Genomic DNA, 22,738 nt, shown 5'->3' with positions numbered 1-22,738 from the left:
CAAGGAAGTGTTTTAGATTGAGAAAAAAAAATAATAATATGACTCCTTCAGGCTTCACGGTGGCAGAGGGGTTAGTGCGTCTGCCTCACAATATGAAGGTCCTGCAGTCCTGGGTTCAAATCCAGGCTCGGGATCTTTCTGTGTGGAGTTTGCATGTTCTCCCCGTGAATGCGTGGGTTCCCTCCGGGTACTCTGGCTTCCTCCCACTTCCAAAGACATGCACCTGGGGATAGGTTGATTGGCAACACTAAATTGGCCCTAGTGTGTGAATGTGAGTGTGAATGTTGTCTGTCTATCTGTGTTGGCCCTGCGATGAGGTGGTGACTTGTCCAGGGTGTACCCTGCCTTCCGCCCGATTGTAGCTGAGATAGGCGCCAGCGCCCCCCACGACCCCGAAAGGGAATAAGCGGTAGAAAATGGATGGATGGATGGATGACTCCTTCAATGCGCCCTATTATCCGACGTGCCTTAAAAAGATCGGAAATTGACGATTGATCGGCGGTGCGCCTTATAACCGGTGTGCCCGATGGTACATTGAGAAAAAAAAATAATAATATGACTCTTTTAATGAAAAAAGACCTGACTAGACCCGCTCATCGGCAATGCGCCTCATAATATGGTGCGCCCTATGGTCCCAAAAATACAGTACTTTTTTCAAGCAGCTTACCCATCATTGATGGTATCTATGGACTGCAACTACATAGTATGTGTTGTTTTGCCTTTATTGTGTTTGTCTTATGTTTGAGGTTCTATTTCGGTTTCTGCACTCCCTTCACTATTTTCCTTTGGCTAACTTGGCGTGCTGATTATTTTCACCTGCCTCTGATTGGTGTTCAGGAGGCGCAACTGCTCCTGCACCTGATCAGTAATCAGAGAGCTCTAATTGCGAGAGTCACCCTGCCTTCCTCACAGGTCCGTTGTTCATCCTGTGCCTTTCTAGTTAGCCTCATGCCATTGTTTATGTTCTAGCCTTTCTGTATTTTTGCCTTAAGCTAACTGTTGCCTCGGGCTTCCCGTGTGCCTCAGAGCGGCATGTCCCATTTTGTGATTTTTGCCTTGTTGTTTAGAATGAAAAGACTCTTACAGCACGCTGCTTCTGCCGCTTCCCGGCTTTTTGCATCCTGGGAAAACCATCCGTCGCTACAATACGACGAGAACGCAACAGAATGGACCTGCCTGAAGTGTCTCCGGCGTTGGAAGAGGAAAGGAGGATTTGTGGAGAGATGTAAACAGACGCACAAACGGTATTCCTTGGAGGACGAGGAGGACCTTTCCTCCAAAGCTGTGGAGGCCTGCGAATCGCTGATGTCCAATGAAGGAAGCGCAGATCCATAAATAAAACCCTAAATGCAAGAAAACCACAACAAAGGAAAAACAGGACATGGATGAGCGGATGGAAAAGTAGGGAAATATAAAATAGTGATTTATTTTATATATTTTTTTTGCCTATAACGTTAACCATATCAGTTTTGAAGTAATTATGAACCAGGGAGAACAGACATGCAAGTACAAACCCTGTTTCCATATGAGTTGGGAAATTGTGTTAGATGTAAATATAAACGGAATACAATTATTTGCAAATCATTTTCAACCCATATTCAGTTGAATATGCTAAAAAGACAACATATTAGATGTTCAAACTGATAAACATAGCTTTAGAATTTGATGCCAGCAACACGTGACAAAGAAGTTGGGAAAGGTGGCAATAAATACTTATAAAGTTGAGGAATGCTCATCAAACACTTATTTGGAACATCCCGCAGGTGTGCAGGCTAGTTGGGAACAGGTGGGTGCCATGATTGGGTATAAAAACAGCTTCCCAAAAAATGCTCCGTCTTTCACAAGAAAGGATGGGGCGAGGGTCACCACTTTGTCCACAACTGCGTGAGCAAATAGTCAAACAGTTTAAGAATAACGTTTCTCAAAGTGCAATTGCAAGAAATTTAGGGATCTCAACATCTGCGGGCCATAATATTATCAAAAGGTTCAGAGAATCTGGAGAAATCACTCCACGTAAGCAGCATGGCCGAAAACCAACATTGAATGACCGTGACCTTTGATCCCTCAGACGGCACTGTATCAAAAACTGACATCAATCTCTAAAGGATATCACCACATGGGCTCAGGAACACTTCAGAAAACCACTGTCACTAAATACAGTTCGTCGCTACATCTGTAAGTGCAAGTTAAAGCTCTACTATGCAAAGCAAAAGCCATTTCTCAACTACATCCAGAAACACCGCCGGCTTTTCTGGGCCCGAGATTATCTAAGATGGACTGATGCAAAGTGGAAAAGTGTTCTGTGGTCTGACAAGTCCACATTTGAAATTGGTTTTGGAAATATTCGACATCGTGTCATCCGGACCAAAGGGGAAGCGAACTATCCAGACTGTTATCGAAGCAAAGTTCAAAAGCCAGCAATATGGGGTGCATTAGTGCCCAAGGCATGGGTCATTTACACATCTATGAAAGCACCATTAATGCTGAAAGGTACATACAGGTTTTGGAACAACATATGCGGCCATTTGAGCGTTGTCTTTTTCATGGACGCCCCTGCTTATTTCAGCGAGACAATGCCAAGCCACATTCAGCACGTGTTACAACAGCGTGGCTTCGTACAAAAAGAGTGCGGGTACTTTCTTGGCCCGCCTGCATTCCAGACCTGTCTCCTATCGAAAATGTGTGGTGCATTATGAAGCTGATTTAATTTGGTGGTCTGAAGCTCTACATAAAACAAGAATAGGAAAGAATTCCACTTCCAAAGCTTCAACAATTAGTTTCCTCAGTTCCCTAACGTTTATTGAGTGTTGTTAAAATAAAAGGTGATGTAACACAGTGGTGAACATGCCTGTAGCAAGATCCTGCTTGTTCTTCTGGGAGCACAGGGAAGGAGCAGCACACTCGAGCAGGTTTACACTTTTTAATTACTGTTTGTTCATACAAATGTCAGTTTTGGCTTTTCAGCCCGTACTTGCAATCCACAATGTTTTTAGTTATTTCTTCACTTCGGCTTTTCAGTCGATCGTCCTCCGCTCCGCGTGTCTCCTCTGCTCCGCCTGTGTCCTCTCTCCCTCAAGGTTTCCCGCGCCGCTAATAAAGGAACAGATGATTGGATAACTCGTTCCAGCTGAGCTCATCTACTCACCTGTCAGCTGCTTCATGGCCGATCGCTGCACACACCCCGCCCGCAGGGAACGCGTGGACCACGCCCCTGCCACATGCCTCCACAGCCAGACTCAGGCCGGACACCCATCTGGCCGCGCCCACTACCCCACTCCCCTGGGCGAGAGAGGAAGTCGGCTACGGCCATCTGCGTGCCCGGCCTGTGGACCACCCGGAAGTTGTAGGGCTGTAATGCCAGGTACCACCGGGTGATCCGCGCATTAGCGTCTTTCATGCGGTGGAGCCATTGTAGTGCTTTGTGGTCTGAGCAGAGACTGAAGGCGCGCCCCAGCAGGTAGTAGCGGAGGGCTCCCACCGCCCACCGGATGGCGAGGCACTCCCTCTCCACTGTGCTGTACCTCGCATCCCGGTCCGAGAGCTTCCGGCTGATGTACAGTACGGGGCGGTCGGCGCCCTCCACCCGCTGTGACAGTACCGCCCCCACTCCCCGGCTCGACGCGTCCGCCTGAAGACAAAAAGGGATGTTAAAATTTGGCACGTGCAGTACCGGCTCCTCACAGAGTGCTGCTTTTACCTTCTGAAATGCCCGCTGGCACTGCTCCGTCCACTGGACTAGTTCTGGAGCACCCTTTCGGGTGAGGTCAGTCAGTGGGCTGGTCCATTCCGCGAACTGGGGAATGAACCGGCGGTAATAGCCTGCCAATCCCAAAAACTGCCTCACCTCTTTTTTCGTCTTGGGAGGTGGACAGGCCGCGATGGCCGCCGTTTCGTCCCCCTGGGGCCGCACCTGTCCCCCCCCCAAGTGGTACCCCAGATACTGTACCTCCCTCCGGCCAACGGCGCACTTCGCCGGGTTGGCGGTGAGCCCCGCCCGCCTCAGGGACTCGAGCACCGCCCCCACCCGCCGTATGTGCTGTTCCCAGCTGCTACTCTGGATGATTACGTCATCCAGGTAGGCAGCCGCGTATGCCGCATGGGGTCGCAGCACCCGGTCCATGAGGCGCTGGAACGTGGCCGGCGCACCGAACAAGCCAAACGGAAGTGTCACGAATTGGTACAAACCTTCCGGAGTAGCAAAGGCCGTTTTTTCTCGGGACTCTGGAGACAAGGGAATCTGCCAGTAGCCCTTCGTCAAATCCAGTGTCGTAAAAAAACGAGCGGTGCCCAGCCGATCTAGGAGCTCGTCGACCCGAGGCATTGGGTACGCGTCAAAACGTGAGATGTCATTCACCCTGCGGTAATCCACACAGAACCGCACAGTCCCATCCTTCTTCCCCACTAAGACAATGGGACTGCACCATGCGCTGTGGGATTCTTCTATCACCCCCAACGCAAGCATAGTTTTTAATTCTTCCCGATACACTTTACGCTTGTGTTCGGGCAGCCGATATGGCCGAGACCGCACCGTAACCCCCGGGCTGGTCTCTATGTGATGTCGGACAAGATCCGTGCGCCCGGGCCGAGAGGAGAACACATCTGAGTAGCGCCGCTGTAATTCAGCCACCTCCGCTCTCTGCGCCAATGTGAGCTGGTCATCACAGAGAAGCTGAGGGGTTGGGGCCAGAGCGCGGGCTCTGTGCCCCCAACTCCTCCTCCTCCCCCCCCCCCCCCCCTCTACTGTTACCATGACGACAGGCTCGGCCTCTCTCCATGCCTTCAGCAGGTTCAAATGGTATATTTGGGTGTCTCCGCGTCGGTCCGAGCGGCGGACCTCATAATCGACATCCCCCACTTGCCGTGTGACCTCAAAGGGTCCTTGCCACTTTGCAAGTAATTTGGAGCTTGACGTTGGAAGCAACACAAGTACTTTTTCTCCCGGTGAAAATGTACGCAATTGGGCCCGCTTATTATACGTGCGCTGTTGACGCTCTTGGGCAAGGCGCAAATTCTCACGTGACAAGTGCCCCACCTTGTGGAGTTTTGCCCGCATGTCCAAGACGTATTGAATCTCATTTTTGCTGGAGCTTGGACCGTCCTCCCAGCTTTCCTCAATCAATCAATCAATCAATCAATGTTTACTTATATAGCCCTAAATCACTAGTGTCTCAAAGGGCTGCACAAACCACTACGACATCCTCGGTAGGCCCACATAAGGGCAAGGAAAACTCACACCCAGTGGGACATCGGTGACAATAATGACCCAGTGGGACATCGGTGACAATGATGACTATGAGAACATGATACTGTGAAAGATCAATCCATAATGGATCCAACACAGACGCGAGAGTCCAGTCCAAAGCGGATCCAACACAGCAGCGAGAGTCCCGTTCACAGCGGAGCCAGCAGGAAACCATCCCAAGTGGAGGCGGATCAGCAGCGCAGAGATGTCCCCAGCCGATACACAGGCGAGCAGTACATGTCAACCACCGGATCGGACCGGACTCCCTCCACAAAGGAGAGTGGGACATAGAAGAAAAAGAAAAGAAACGGCAGATCAACTGGTCTAAAAAGGGAGTCTATTTAAAGGCTAGAGTATACAAATGAGTTTTAAGGTGAGACTTAAATGCTTCTACTGAGGTAGCATCTCGAACTGTTACCGGGAGGGCATTCCAGAGTACTTAATGACGTCCAATACTCCGCGGGGCCTTCGGCCGTACAGCAACTCGAACGGTGCAAAACCGAGGCAGGCCTGAGGTACCTCCCGCATCGCAAACATTAGGGGGTCCAACCATTTATCCCAATTTTGTTTGTCCTCGTGCATAAATTTACGGATCATGGTTTTAAGCGTTTTATTAAACTTCTCCACTAGTCCGTCCGTTTGTGGATGGTATACGCTGGTGCGGATGGCCTTAATCCCCAGTAATCCGTAAAGTTCCTTTATCGTGCGTGACATAAAGGACGTGCCCTGGTCCGTCAAAATCTCTTTCGGGATTCCGACGCGGGAAATGACTATGAAGAGTGCTTGCGCCACACTCTTGGCGGAGATGGAACGCAGCGGCACTGCTTCGGGATACCGCGTTGGGTAATCCACCAGAACTAACACAAAGCGGTATCCCCGTGTGCTCGGGTTAAATGGTCCAATGAGGTCCATCCCAATTCTTTCGAACGGGACCTCCATGAGTGGTAATGGGCGTAAAGGCGCCTTTGGGGTGGCTGCGGGGTTCACCCGCTGGCAGTCCGGACAGGCCGCGCACCATCGGCGTATGTCTGCCCGGAGGACCGGCCAATAGAATCGGACCATGACCCGATTAAGTGTTTTATCATTTCCTAAATGGCCAGCCGCGGGTTGTAAATGTGCCGCCTGGAAAACCATTTCCCGGCGGAATTTTGGCACCAACAATTGGGTGTATTCTTCCCCGGTTTGCGTGTCACGGCCCACTCGATACAGTCTATCCCTAATAATGGAAAAATGGGGGAATACCCGCGCTTTCCCCGGGCGCACCAGCTGACCATCCACAAAATCGACCTGATCCCAGGCCTCGCGCAAAGTTTCATCACGGGCCTGCTCGAGGGGAAAATCCTCCGTAGGTTGCCATTGGGGGACCGGGGGGGGCCTCCCGCGAAGCCCCCACCGGTTCCCGCTCGGCATTCCCGGATGAAACCGCGTCGCCGCTGAGAACTGCGCGGATACTCCCCTTGCCTACTGTCCGTGAACGCACCCCCACACAACGTGTCACCAATTGATTGAATTTGTTCCCAAAATTATAGGGTGCGCAAGTTGCGAGCTTACTGCAACCTTTACTTTATGCTTTTGGGTTTCATATATAATTTCCACTGGCACAGTTGGATATTCGCGTATATCCCCATGCACACACTCGATTCTTATCCGTGTTGCATGCCTCAACGCCCCGGGACGAACCAGGTTCGGGTGGATCATGGACTGCCTGCAGCCCGAATCCACCATCGCCCGGTATGTACTCCCTTGTATCCTTACCGGTACGCAGTACGTCTCTCCTTGATCGGGGGCGGGTGCTGGAGGCCCGACAACCTGCAACACCTGCCCCACCTCCATCACGGCGCACTCCCGGCGTACGTGTCCAAGTTGTCCGCAACCCCAGCACACCGGCCCTGGCCCCCGAGGTGCACTCTGTGAGGGAAGCCCCCTGTTAGCAGCGCTGGAAACCTGGAATACACGGAAAGGCATTTCATTATTACCCTGTGTTCCCCCCCGTGATGTGTGTGTGTGTTGTGTTGTTGACTGTTTGGGTGAAAAACCTGCTCGTTGGCCCCCGGTGGTCCAGTCATGGGCCTTGTTTGGTTGATGGATGTCCTGTTCCCCGCCCCCCATAACGGGGCGAGCCGTCGCCGGGGCCCCGGGGTTTTTTCCGGTGGACCGCCAGGTGCTCCTCCGCCAGCTTTACTGCTGCCTTCACGTCAGGCGGGCTGTGGTACCGTACCCACGCAGATGTTCTCGCCGGGATGCCGTCAAGGAACTGCTCCAGGACGATCGCCTCCAGCATCTTCTGGTCCTGCCCGTTGGGCTGAAGCCATCTGATCGCTGCATCCCTTAGTCGATGAGAGAACACGAACGCCCAGGCCTCCGGCTCCAATTTCATGGCCCGGAATTGTCGGCGGTGGCCTACTCGGTCCAGGATGGCGTGCCTTTTGTTGATGTAGTGCGCGCGGGCCGAAGCTGGGAGAATCAACGCCGCCCGCTGCGCCTCCCCCGCCAAGAGTGGCAGCAGCCGCGCGCCCCATTCTTCCTCCGGCCACTTGCTCGAGGTCGCCGTGGCCTCGAAGACTTCCAAAGAAGTTTGTGGGTCCTCCCCCTCCACCGTGCGCTTCATGGCAGATGACCCACTCGACTCTGGACAGCCAGTACTTCATCCATGGCCATCGGACCGGACCCCCTCCACAAGGGAGAGTGGGACATAGGAGAAAAAGAAAAGAAACGGCAGATCAACTGGTCTAAAAAGGGAGTCCATTTAAAGGCTAGAGTATACAAATGAGTTTTAAGGTGAGACTTAAATGCTTCTACTGAGGTGGCATCTCGAACTGTTACCAAACTGTTACCGATTATAACAATTATGATTGTTTTTCGGGTTATTGTAATTTCCTGTAAAGCACTTTGAATTGCTTTGTGTATGACTTATGCTCTACAAATAAACTTGCCCTGCCTTGCCTATTGTGGCACCTCTGAGACTATAAAACAATATTAAAAAATGCATAATACAGTTTCATGATAAGGTTTGCTATACTGTATGACCTTGTGTTTGAATTCAGGTCTGAGGAATCCATCATCCTGCAAGCTGCATGCCATAAATGTGAGACGGTGCTGCTAATAATCACATCCCAGCGGCTTTATTAGCGACACGTCCCACACAACAAAAGTCCTGCAAAGGACAGAACGCCAGCGGTATTTAGGGCAGAGCTCAAGGTGAATGCAAATGTCTCCAGTCCGGCTGGCTCATCAAGGCCCCACTAAGATGGCCAAATAGCATCAGTCAGGACGTCAGTGCCCCGAGTGATTTAGGGAGGATTCTCCAATCAGGACGCAGAGGTGCACATTGTCTATGTTGTTTACGGGCCTCACACGGTAAACTGTTGATTAGGGCCCGGGAAAAGACAGGCGTTGTAATTGCACAGGCGGTACGACGCTGACGCAGGTTTGGATAATTGTCATAAAACTGACAAAACACCAACAGTTCGGACTGTCTAATATATCGGAGTGCTTTTTTACAAACTTATTCATTTGATATGCTCCTTTTAAGGGTTTTTACGGCTCCTTGCTATGACTTTGGCATATGGACGTGTACATCCGAAGGTTGGGGGAGTGGGTGGGGTTGGAGGGAGTTGGATTGTGTTTGCTAGCAGAGGTGGTGGTGCATTTTTCTGCCTCATTCTAGAGTAGGTGTCCACAAATATTTTGGCTCGGGGGCCGCATTGGTTACTGTGGTTTATCCGTTAAAGTTAAATAACCACTGATAGTCACACACACACACTAGGTGTGGTGAAATTACTCTCTGCATTGGACCCATCCCCTTGTTCCACCCCCTAGGAGGGGAGAAGAGCAGTGAGCAGCAGCCTTGGCAGCGCTCAGGAATGTTAGGACTATGACTTGGATTAGTTTTGCTTCTTCGATGCAGAGGGAATTTGGAACGAGCCAGGCGTGAATTCAGGTTCATGATTCATTTATTAATATACTAAATACAAAAAGGCAAAACAAAGGGCGCGCTCGGTGGCGGATATTAATCTATACTAAACTTAAAACAAAACAGCACAATGGAATGATAAACAAAAGATACTATCAATGATTGTGAATTATATTTTATATAGCGCTTTTCTCTAGTGACTCAAAGCGCTTTACATAGTGAAACCCAATATCTAAGTTACATTTAAACCAGTGTGGGTGGCACTGGGAGCAGGTGGGTAAAGTGTCTTGCCCAAGGACACAACGGCAGTGACTAGGATGGCGGAAGCGGGAATTGAACCTGCAACCCTCAAGTTGCTGGCACGGCCACTCTACCAACCGAGCTATACCGCCCCAATACATACACAACAACAAACCATAAACTCGCACAGAGGCATAAATACAAACAAAAACCTATTTGGCGTGGACGAAATTGAAAAGCATGGCATGAAGGTTGGAGCAGCAAGCAGTAAGCAGAATGCATAAGCACACGCAATAGCAAAGTTCCCAGGCCGATAAACAGCAAACAAATGATGACTATGATGTGGGACTGAGGGCAGGGGCATGACCTGGAGACCAGGTGGAAAGTAATGCGTAACTATGGAGACAAAATAAACCAGGAAGTGCAAAACGGGAAACATCCATCCATTTTCTACCGCTTGTTCCCTTTCGGGGTTGCGGGGGGCGCTGGCGCCTATCTCAGCTACAATCGGGCGGAAGGCGGGGTACACCCTGGACAAGTCGCCACCTCATCGCAGGGCCAACACAGATAGACGGACAACATTCACACTCACATTCACACACTAGGGCCATTTTAGTGTTGCCAATCAACCTATCCCCAGGTGCATGTCTTTGGAGGTAGTCCAAAAATAAAACATAAACATGATCAAACATAAACCTAATTTACAGGCATGACAAGGAATCGTTTTGGTGATTTAACCCCCAATTCCAACCCTTGATGCTGAGTTCCAAGCAGGGAGGTAATGGGTCCCCATTTTTCTAGTCTTTGGTACAACTCAATAACCACAGAACTTTCCTCGAGAAGGTCTCATCTTTGTCCATGTGATGTCAGATGAAACAAAAATTAAGCTGTTTGGCCACAATACCCAGCAATATGCTTGGAGGAGAAAAAGTGAAGCCTTTAATCCCAGGAATACCATCCTACCGTCAAGCATGGTGGTGGTAGTATTATGCTCTGGGCCTTTAAATAAATAAATGATAAATGGGTTGTACTTGTATAGCGCTTTTCTACCTTCAAGGTACTCAAAGCGCTTTGACACTACTTCCACATTTACCCATTCACACACACATTCACACACTGATGGAGGGAGCTGCCATGCAAGGCGCCAACCAGCACCCATCAGGAGCAAGGGTGAAGTGTCTTGCTCAGGACACAACGGACGTGACGAGGTTGGTTCTAGGTGGGATTTGAACCAGTGACCCTCGGGTTGCGCACGGCCACTCTCCCACTGTGCCACGCCGTCCCTTTGTTTTTTTAAATTATTATCAAGCATTTTATTTTGAGGACTGACATGCCAAATGTTTTGCACTCTCTATTTATATTTTCTTTTTTGAAGACAGATACACTAAATGAATTGTGCTCTCCATGTTGCCCATTTATTTATTTATTTTTCAGTTTTAAATGTTCTTTAAAGATGGACAGTAAACTGACAGGGGATGGACAGGGACGGCGTGGCGCAGTGGGAGAGTGGCCGTGCGCAACCCGAGGGTCCCTGGTTCAATTCCCACCTAGTACCAACTTGGTCACGTCCGTTGTGTCCTGAGCAAGACACTTCACCCTTGCTCCTGATGGGTGCTGGTTGGCGCCTTGCATGGCAGCTCCCTCCGTCAGTGTGTGAATGTGTGTGTGAATGGGTAAATGTAGAAGTAGTGTCAAAGCGCTTTGAGTACCTTGAAGGTAGAAAAGCGCTATACAAGTACAACCCATTTATTTATTTATTTAAACAGATTTCACTGTCTGTTTTCCTTTTTTGCATTTAGCATTTTATCCTGAAGCAGACGCTAAAAGGATTGTGCTCTCTATGTTGCGTATTAATTGATTTGTTTCAGTTTTTCAGGGTTGCTTTTAAGTACCAGCAGAATGAGAAACAAATTGACTTTATATGCTTATTGGTGTTTCATTGTATCCATTAAACCATATCCAATTGTATCCACAAAGTATGTGAAAATACCATCAAAAATGTCACAAAATGCCACAAATTCAGTCAGCCACTTCGAATATTCCACTCCAAAATTACCTTTGGTAATTTCCCAAGATTCTACGTCACTGGAGTAGCGCTTCTGCACTCTGACCATGTTATTAGATCAGTCTTACTGGAAATACGCAAACATTTGGAAGAGATGTGCTGTTTATCATTCTCAATCCTTATGTAAGTCAAGAACACATATGCTTGGCTTTTTTTATGCATTTGCATTTGCATATGCTGAAATTCATAATTTCCCTTCTGGTATTAATAAAGTATTTCTGATTTTGATTCTGATTCTGATTTGAAATCGTAAATCAACGGCTAACCATTGAGTTGCTAGATCGAGTATCCTCTGTTGTGCTCAATATACTCTCTCTAAAAACATCCGGAAATAGTCAATAATATTCCATTTACATGTCCTGACCTGAAAAATCACCAAATATGAATGATATGCAGACGACAAATTCAGCGGAGCATTGATGGTAGCTTACACAGCTATTGTTGACACACTATAAGCTGCTTTTTCTTCATCTCAAACTTGCTTAAAGTAAATTCTAGATTGTAATTCATGCATGTCTTACCTAGCAGTAAACAAATGTCATCCTTGAGGTGTCAAAAAAGACACAAACAAATAATTGTTGCAGCAACTTTGTTTTAACCCTTCATGGGGATTGTGATTGAATCTTCATCTAAACGGATTTATGTGAGAATCCCGTCGGTTGACATCCCAGAGAAAGTCGAAATATTATTAATCGTTAATGTTTGTTTTATTATTGTTATGGCGCAAGCACAGGCCACCGCGCATACCTCGACGATCTCTGTTGAGCGCACTGCTGGGCTCGCTGGTGCCATTACGGTTCAAACAGCTGCCGCCTCTCACTCTGTTGTGCACTCTGTTGTGCACTCCGCTGAGCTCGCCTCGGAACACGCCCAAGGGAGTTCCTTCTCCTGCTGCAAGTTCTGCAATCCACAAACCTGAAGTTGACGAGACTACTGCCGTCATAAGCCAGCGCGTCCTGCATTCCAGAGCCAGAACGTAGCTGCTTGTACAGTAAGCCTTACATGTCGCTAGCTTCCTTGCATATGTGCTTCTTCTCTCCTTGTGTTTCCCCTCCGTTGTGCTCATTGTGTCTTGTCCTTTGTCATCTCCTGGTTTAGAGCTCTGTGTCTCGTCTCCCCTTATCCCCTCTGGACTTCCTGCTGCCTTTCTGGATCTCCACCTCATGCCTGCCCCCGGACAACGACGCCTCGCTCCAGCCCCTGACCTCCTGCCTGTCCCTGGATCTCCGAGCCTGTCATGATCCATGTCCCGGATCATGTTTTGTTATGTTCTGTTAGTTTTGGACTCCATTAGTTCCTGTTTTTTGTGCACCCCTATTTGTTTTAGTTACCATGGCTACTTATTATTTCCACCTACCTCTGATTATTTTTCGCCCCGCTCACCTGCTGCTCGAGCACTAATCAGAGGCATTATTTAAACCTGCCTTGCTTTCCAATCAATGCTGGAGTATTGTATGCTGTGGACTGCCTTTTTCTTGGAGTCTGTGAGATATTCCCTGGATCCTGTCTCCTGTCCCTGTTCGCTGTTTCCTGGTTTCTGGTTCGTGTTTTCCTTGCTTGTTTTTGAACATTAAAACCATGTTTTCTTGTACCAATCCTGTCATCTCTGCATCTTGGGGTTCGTCACCACCACTTTATGACAGAGCCTGCCTTGCCGTTTCTGGACTTCTGCAACTGTCTCAACACGCACCTCCAACACCTCCCGGTAAAACTCAACATGTAATCGCATCACATAATCTCACCAAATTAATAAATTACTAATACATTTGTAAATTGGTTTGCTTGTTGATGATTTTTGTCATGATCTGTGGTCCGAATCATGTTTTTGTGTTTTCGGTTGGTTTTGGTCTCCTTTTGTTATTGCTCGTGCACCTATGAGTTTGTTTCGTCACCATGGTTACTTGATTTTCACCTGCTTTGTACGCACACCTGTTACTCATCAGAGACTCAATTTAAGCCTACCTTTGTTATCACTCGTTCTGCCTTCATTGTGTTTGCTGTTTGCAACCATTCGACGTGAGTTTTCTGCCTTCTATTTAGTTTTTGCCAAGTGTTTTGACGAGTTAGTCTTGTTTGTTTTGTTTAGCCTTAGCTTCCACGTGCGACCGGCAGGCATCCCTTTTTGTTTGTCGTGTGTGTTTTATGATTTATGATGAATAAATCATTTCTTACCTCACGCCTTGGTCCGGAGCCGTCCGTTCTGCATTCTGGGAGAACAATCGCGCATAAAGATGCGACCCCCCACGTGACACATTTTTATTTGTTTCTGTAGTGTGTATTTATAATTATATGTTTTTTCTTCAAATTGTATTGAGTTTGTGGACCCCAGGAAGACTAGTGGGTTGTTGTGGCAACCAACTAGCGGGGATCATTAATTTAAAAAAAAAAAAAAAATCAAAACCACACATTCGGATGAGTTACACACTTCGTTTCTTTGTTATAATAAACACACTGCAAACTAACGATGTCCCTGCCTCCCACTGTATCATTACAATGATGGTTTAATATGGTTCGTGTGTATGTTTAGCACCTTGCAATGCGGCGGATGCAGTCAGTGTGACGATATGTCACTTTATTTCTGTTTGTTTTCCTCGTTCTTGTATTTACTTCTTATTCAGTGCTCTTATTTTGGTTTCCACTTCCTCCTTGTTCCGCTGAGCACTGTTCATTTCACACACCTGCTGTTGATTGGCAGCTGGTCCACACCTGCTGCCAATCAACACGTATGCTATTTATGCCTTGTCTCGAGCACTCCTCAGTGCTCGATGATAATTCTGTTTGGAACTTCTGTTTGCAAGACTGCTTCATTTTTTTTGTTTGATGATAATTAAAGTCATCTTACCTGCTCATCCTCCTCCAGGTTTTTGCATCAGTCAGCCTTCTAAAACTTATTGCTCATCCTCTTCGTGTTTAGGCTCAAAAATGTAAATTCTGGATCATTGTGTTTCCAAAAGTAATCGTTGTTGGCTCTTGCAAAGTCTGCTTGATTAGCATCGTTGTTGATGGGGAAGATATCTGCGGTTGCTAGCGCGATGTCTGGCTTCCTTATTAACTCTCGAAATGGCTCGGGTATCTCTGTGAGATGGATACTCTTTTAATCATGTCTATTTATTCACAATTTGGAAGTGTTTTGGTGTCAGAAATCAGATATACATGATAATAGCTTCAATATAGAGGCAACTTGTTTTTCTACTCTACTGCTACTGTAAGACAGACGGACGCACTAAGTGGATTGCACTCCATATTTTGCTAATTTACGTTTTATGTACAGAGAAGGGGAGGAGGCAACAACCAAGGCAGAACTACGGTTTTCAAGGTTTATTTAAACCTTTGATGATTACGTGGCGTGTGTATGCTACCCTAAGTGAATAGGTGGAGGCTATGTCTATAATTATTAGTGTAAATGTTACTAGGGGTTGTTGTCTGTGAGTGTCGGATGTATCCTACGTCGAATCAAGGGGGGAGGGCGAGGCGAAGAGGCAGTCCGTAAACAGGCAAGGGGTCGAAGGTAGGAGCGAGGCAGTGTGGTCCTCGTCCAAGCAGGGGTCGAGGATAGTTGAAGGCAGTCAGGAATCCGGATGAATGTCGAGAGGCAAAACACGATCACGGATAACAGGAAAGACACTGCAGGAGACACAAGGGACATGACTTGATGGGGGGTGGGGCGGTGGCGTGGTTGGTGGCGTGGTTGGGGCGGGGGGCATGGTTAAGAGGGGTGGCGTATAATTCATCGACTCGAGTGTTTCATATATATTTCATATATATATATATATATATATATATATATATATATATATATATATATATATATATATATATATATATATATATATATGTATGTATGAAATACTTGACTTTAATTGAATTCTAACTATATATATATGTATTTTATTATATATATAAATAGAATAAATAATTGCATTTCAGACGGCACCTATCAAATACACAGTAATGAAAACACAGTTGTTCTACTAACTTTACTGTGCTTGCTGGTTACTAAAAAAAAAAACAACAACACTTACTTTCACTATTTGAGTAACCTTTGCTCTGTCATTTGCATATTGGCGAGCGATCTCCGAATCCGGGAACACCCTTCATGGATTTGTTGTAGACATCCGCAAATGAAAACGGAATGTTGCTTCCAGGAATAGTGCGCATGCGTCGATCTGGATAGCCCCTGATGCAGTTCGCTCAGTCCTTGTCTCTAGTTTTTGTTCTTTGTTCGTTTTTTTACTTTTTATATTTTTACATTTACTCTACATTTACTTTCTATCAAGTTGTGCCCTTCTAAACATGCAGTTTAGAAGTGTTTTGTTCGTCTTACTGATGGTGGGGACGCTACTGACGAGCTCAAACGGACAACAACAGTGGAGAGGCTCTTTCATCTACACCAGGGAACAGTTGTTGTTGTTAGCGGCACCAGTTATTAGCATCCAGCTAACGGACTCGGTGCTAACTAACCAGATCCCGGAGGAGCTAAAAAGGACTAATGGAGGTGCTCGCGGCTGTCGAGGGAAAGGGAGACGCTCGAGACAGAAGAAGGCTGAAGCAAGGAGGCAGAGAAGGAGATATAAGCCATATCTTCCTTCCGTCGTCATGGGTATTGTGCGCTCTTTGTCAAATAAAATGGATGAGTTGTCGGTGCTTGCCGGTAGTCAGAAAGAATATCGTGAGTGTAGCCTAATGTGTTTTACTGAGACGTGGCTGGACGACGATGTTCTGGATAGTAACGTCTCTATAAACGGCTTTGAAATGGTGCGCGCTGACCGGGACCGTACCAAGCGGAAAGGAGGGGGGCTTGCTTTGTTTATTAATAATAAATATTGTCATCCCGGTCATATTAGAATAAAAGAGCGCCACTGTGACCCGAATATAGTGATGTTAGCTGTAGGACTCAGACCATATTATTTGCCCAGGGAGATTCCGCATGTTATAATGATGGCAGTCTACACTCCCCCCTCTGCAAAACGCTGCCGCTGCCAGTGACGTCATCCACAGCTCCATAGCCAGACTACAAACCCAGCACCCGAAAGCTCTCATCCTCATCTCATGGGATTTTAACCATGTTACTATGGACAAATCACTACCCAACTTCCTTCAGTTTGTCAGCTGCCACACCAGAGGATATAAGATCCTGGATCTGCTGTACGCAAACATCAAGGATGCGTAAAGCTCGATAGCACTCCCAGAGTTGGGCCGGTCAGACCACAACCTTGTTTACCTCAACCCCTGTTATTTGCCACTGGTCAAAAGACTGCCTGTGACCAAAAAAACTGTGAGAAGGTGGTCAGAAGGGGTCCAAGAGACACTACAAGGCTGTTTTGAGGTAACTGACTGGCAGGTGCTCATGGAGCCTCATGGTGAGGACATTGACGGGCTCACAGAGTGCTTCACAGACTATATCATCTTCTGTGTTGACTCAAATGTCCCATCAAAGACGGTCACCTGCTACCCAAACAACAAGCCGTGGGTGACCAAAGACATCAAAGCCATACTGAATGAAAAGAAGAGTGCATTCAATGTTGGTAAGAGGGAGGAGGTGAAAAGAATTCAGGTGCTGCTAAAGACCAAACTCAGGGAAGCCAAGGAGAACTACAGGAGGAAGCTGGAAGGGAAGCTGAAGGATAACAACATGGAGGCAGTCTGGAGAGGTATGCAGACCATCACCGGCCTCAAACCATCGAGGGGTCGGGGGGTGGACGGAGACAAAGAGAGGGCCAATGAGCTAAACCAGTTCTTTAACAGGTTTGACACAGTGGCTCCGAGACAAGCTCATTCCCCCAATCCCCCCACCCCCCCAAAGCATGCCAGCCGGGCCCCTGGCAACTTCAGCAAACCAATCCATCCCCCCCTCCCCGCCTAACACCTCACCCTCAGGATGATGACTCCCCCCTCCCCGAACCACCTGAGGACCCCCCCCCCCCCCCCCCCCCCCCAGTGTGTCTGTCTGCAGAACAGGTGAATGCACAGCTAAATAAGTTACACACAGGCAAGGCCGCAGGACCTGACGGTGTGAGCCCCAGGGTGCTCAAAACCTACGCCCCACAGCTGTGTGGTGTGCTCCAGCACATCTTCAACATGACACTTAGACTGCACAAAGTCCCCACACTGTGGAAAACCTCATGCGTGGTCCCCATCCCCAAGTGCACGTGACCCAGCACATCAAAGGACTACAGGCCGGTGGCTCTAACCTCCCATATCATGAAGACCATGGAGAGGTTGGTCCTGGAACAACTCCGCCCTACAGTCAAGCCCCACCTGGACCCACTCCAATTCGCCTACCAGCCACGACTGGGAGTGGAAGACGCAGTCATCTACCTGCTGAACCGAGCCCACACCCACCTGGACAAGCCTGCAAGCAGTGTGAGGGTCATGTTTTTTTTTACCTCTCCAGTGCTTTCAATACTATACGGCCTGGGCTACTGGGTGTGAAGCTGGAGAAGATGCAGTTGGAGGCCCCCTAGGTGTCCTGGGTTGTAGATTACCTGACTGACAGACCACAGTACGTTCGACTCCAGGACTGTGTGTCTGACAGGCTGGTCTGCAACACCGGGGCCCCGCAGGGTACAGTCCTCTCCCCCTTCCTCTTCACCATTTACATCACCGATTTCCAATATCAATCAGAGTCCTGCCACCTTCAGAAGTTTTCTGATGACTCTGCGATAGTGAGGTGTATTGAGGATGGTGATGATGAGGAATACAGGGCACTGGCGGAGGACTTTGTCACATGGTGTGGGAAGAACCACCTCCAGCTCAATGTGACGAAGACCAAGGAGCTGGTTGTCGACCTGGGAAGGAAGAGGAGTACTCTGGCGACCCCTGTGTCGATGTGCATATGGTTGAGGATTATAAATACCTCAGAGTACACATCGACAACAAGCTGAATGGGTCAAAACACGCTGAGGCCATCTACAAGAAGGGACAGAGCCGCCTCTACTTCCTCAGAAGGCTAGGATCCTTCAACGTCTGTACAAAGATGTTGAAGATGTTTTACGAGTCGGTGGTGGCGGGCGCTTTCTCGTACGCCGTTGCCTGCTGGGGCAGCGGGCTGGAAGTGAGAGACTCAAACAGACTGGACAAGTTGGTAGAGAAGGCCAGTAATGTGGTGGGAGTGGAGCTGGACTCTCTGGCGCTGGTGTCAGAGAGGAGAAGTCTAGCAAAACTCCTAGCCATTATGGACAACACCTCCCACCCTTGCGGAGAGAATGAGCACTTTCAGTGAAAGGCTCAGACTCCCTAAATGTAACACGGAACGACACAGGAGGTCCTTTATACTGACAGCCCTCAGACTATATAATGCAGGGGTTGCGGGCACCAGGTAGCCCGTAAGGACCAGATGAGTAGCCCGCTGGCATGTTCTAAAAATAGCTCAAATAACAGCACTTACCAGTGAGCTGCCTCTATTTTTTAAATTGTATTTATTTACTAGCAAGCTGGTCTCGCTTTGCTCGACATTTTTAATTCTAAGAGAGACAAAACTCAAATAGAATTTGAAAATCCGAGAACATATTTTAAAGACTTGGTCTTCACTTGTTTAAATAAATTCATTTATTTTTTTACTTTGCTTTTTATAACTTTCAGAAAGACAATTTTATAGAAAAAATACAACCTTAAAAATGATTTTAGGATTTTTAAACAAATATACCTTTTTAGCTTTTAAATTACTTCCTCTTCTTTCCTGCCAATTTAAATCAATGGTTAAGTTTTTTTTTTTTTTTATTGTAAAGAATAATAATAATAATAATAATAATAATGGATAAGGTTTATATCGCGCTTTTCTATTGTTGGATACTCAAAGCGCTCACAGAGAAATGGGAACCCATCATTAATTCACACCTGGTGGTGGTAAGCTACATTTGTAGCCACAGCTGCCCTGGGGTAGACTGACGGAAGCGTGGCTGCCAGTTTGCGCTTCCGGCCCCTCCGACCACCACCAATCATTCATTCATCTTTCATTCACCAGTGTGAAGTGTCCTGCCCAAGGACACAACGGCAGCGAATTGGATGTCAATAGGTGGGAAGCGAACCTGCAACCCTCAGGTTTCTGGCACGGCCGCTCTACCCACTCCGCCATGCCGCCCCTGTAATAAATACATTTTAATTTAATTCTTCATTTTAGCTTGTGTTTTTTCGACAAAGAATATTTGTGAAATATTTCTTCAAACTTATTATGATTAAAATTAAAAAAAAAAATTCTGTCAAATCTAGAAAATCTGTAGAATCAAATTTAAATCTTACTTCAAAGTCTTGTGAATTTCTTTTAAAATTTTTGTTCTGGAAAATCTAGAAGAAATAATGATTTGTCTTTTTTAGAAATATAGCTTGGTCCAATTTTAACCTATTTAAAACTTGTCAGCAAAATTCTAAAATTAATCTTAATCAGGAAAAATTACTAATGATGTTCCATAAATTATTTTTTAAATTTTTTCAAAAAGATTCGAAATAGCTAGTTTTGCTCTTCTTTTTTTCGGTTTAATTTTGAATTTTAAAGAGTCGAAATTTAAGATAAACTATGTTTCAAAATTTAATTTTCATTTTTTTCGTGTTTTCTCATCTTTTAAACCGTTCAATTAAGTGTTTTTTTCATCACTTATTCTCTACAAAAAAAACTTCCGTAAAAGGAAAAAAAGGTACGACGGAATGACAGACAGAAATACCCTTTTTTTTTTTTTAGATGTATAGATTTGTTTATTTAAGGTAAATTGAGCAAATTGGCTATTTCTGGCAATTTATTTAAGTGTGTATCAAATTGGTAGCCCAAAGCATTAATCAGTACCCAAGAAGTAGCTCTAGGTTTCAAAAAGGTTGGCTACCCATGGTATAATGCATATGTTCCTTCTTGACTGCACTTAAATGTAGAATATATGTAGAATATATTTATATTATTCATATATTATATTTTATATATATAATATATGTCATATTTTATTTATTATTATTACTGTTTATTTTGAGTGAACTGTGGTGTGGAATTTCCCCCAGGGATCAATAAAGTACTTTATATTCTATTCTATTCTATTCTATCAGCATAGCCATTGTTGTCCCAGCATAAAATACACCATCGAATCTCCATTTTGCGAGGTGGGCCATAATACTGGGTTGTGAACGATGCTGCGCTGCGGACCCTTTGTGCTTCGCTGACTGACCGTTCATGGCTGAGTATATCCGTTTGGCTGCCGTGTTCAATGGAGAAGTCTGTTCTACAAAATTTACAGGCAACATACCCCTTCCCTCTTTGAACTCTCCTGGATAAACTGAAATTCTTGTTTCCAATCTTTCTGGAACTTGCAAGCGTATTTCTTCATTTTGCTCATCGACGGTGTAATACAGGGGTGCCCACACTTTTTCTGCAGGCGAGCTACTTTTCAATTGACCAACTCGAGGGGATCTACCTCATTTATATATATCATTTATATTTATTTATTTATGAAAGAGACATTTTTGTAAACAAGTTAAATGTGTTTAATGATAATACAAGCATGTGTAACACATATAGATGTCTTTCTTTCACAAAGACAAGAATATAAGTTGGTGTATTACCTGATTCTGATGACTAGCATTGATTGGAATCCGACAGTAATGATGATAACGCACACATTTTCAAATGGAGGAGAAAAAAAGTTGTCCTTTCTGTACAATACCACATGAAAATGGTTGGTTTTTGGCATCTAATTCATCCAGCTTCCATACACTTTACAAGAAAAACATTGGCGGCAAATTCCGTAGCTTGCTTGATTGACATTCACGGCACCCGAGGGTCTTGTGAGATGACGCTGGCTGCTGCCAGTTCATTATTATGAAAAAATTACAAAGAGGAAGGCGAGAAACACTTTTTATTTCAACAGACTTTCGCGCCGTCCCTTCCGTCAAAACTCTAAAGGCCGACTGCACATTTCCTATCTTCACAATAAAAGCCCTGCTTCATGCTGCCTGCGCTAACAAAATAAGAGTCTCGGAAAGCTGGCGTGCACAAGTGATGTGCACGCCAGCTTTCTGAGGGATCGCCTGTGCACGCCAGTTTTCCGAGTCTCTGTATTTAGTTAGCGCAGGCAGCATGAAGCAGGGCTTTTATTGTGAAGATAGGAAATGTGCAGTCGGCCTTTAGAGTTTTGACGGAAGGTACAGCGCGAGAGTCTGTTGAAATAAAAAGTGTTTCTCGCCCTCCTCTCGGTCATATTTTCATAATAATGATCTTGCAGCAGCCCGCGTCATCTCACAAGACCCTCCGGTACCGTGAATGTAATTTAAGTGACGTCTTGGTGAAAATTGATGATCACTAATTTTTAGGTCTATTTTTTTTAAAAGCCTGGCTGGAGATCGACTCACACACCCCCCGCGGTCGACTGGTAGCTCGCGATCGACGTAATGGGCACCCCTGGTGTAATATATTGGGTTGGAGTCAATAACCAGGCGACGTGATGAAGTTACGTCTATTTACTGTGGGCTTCAAAACAAACTCCCTAATGCATGTTCCTTGACTGCACTTAAATGTAGAATATATTTACATTCTATTCTATGTACAGTAGATGGCAGTATTGTCCTGTTTAAAAGGGTCACAACATTGAGTCGGGTTCTCACGGAGCTGGAGTGGGCGTGGCTTCCAGCTCCGTCTGTATTTCGGGAGATTTTCGGAGAAAATTTGTCCCGGGAGGTTTTCAGGAGAGGCGCTGAATTTCAGGAGTCTCCCGGAAAATCCAGGAGGGTTGGCAAGTATGCCCCATCCAGTGGTGAGCAGGTGGTTTTAAGCAGCACAGGAGGGTGAATGGTGGACCAGGATTGGCTGGCTGATCAACAGGTGAAATGAAGAACAGCTGGGAACAGGAACCGGTTGATTGGCAGCAGAGGTCGTGGTTGAGTGTGACCTATTCAAGCAAAAGAAGAAGAAACACAATAAGAAACCACCACTAATTGGAACGTAACAACGTGTGTATGTATATATATGCATATGTATGTATGTGGATAGATACATATATATAGATATAAATCTTCTTTTTTATATTTTTTTACTATTTATATTACTATATTATATGAAAATATTTGCTCCAATTTTGTTGTACTTCGAACCTGTTCACTTTAATAATGACAATAAAACTCTATTCCATTCTATTCTATTCTATTCTATTCTAAATAACTACAGCCTGAGGCTGTAGTTGTTATCTGATGTATCACTAAGCTTTAAATGTCAAAGTACTTTTCACAGTTAGAAACACCAAAGGCTGAAGGATTCACAACCTGGACTCTGTAGCATCCTCCCTAAACGAGTACCACAAGGAGGTTT

The sequence above is a fragment of the Nerophis ophidion genome, linkage group LG08 (assembly GCF_033978795.1).
Source record: "Nerophis ophidion isolate RoL-2023_Sa linkage group LG08, RoL_Noph_v1.0, whole genome shotgun sequence".
Lineage (NCBI taxonomy): Eukaryota > Metazoa > Chordata > Actinopteri > Syngnathiformes > Syngnathidae > Nerophis > Nerophis ophidion.
The sequence above is the reverse complement of the archived record's forward strand: the minus strand, read 5'-3'. Positions refer to the sequence as shown.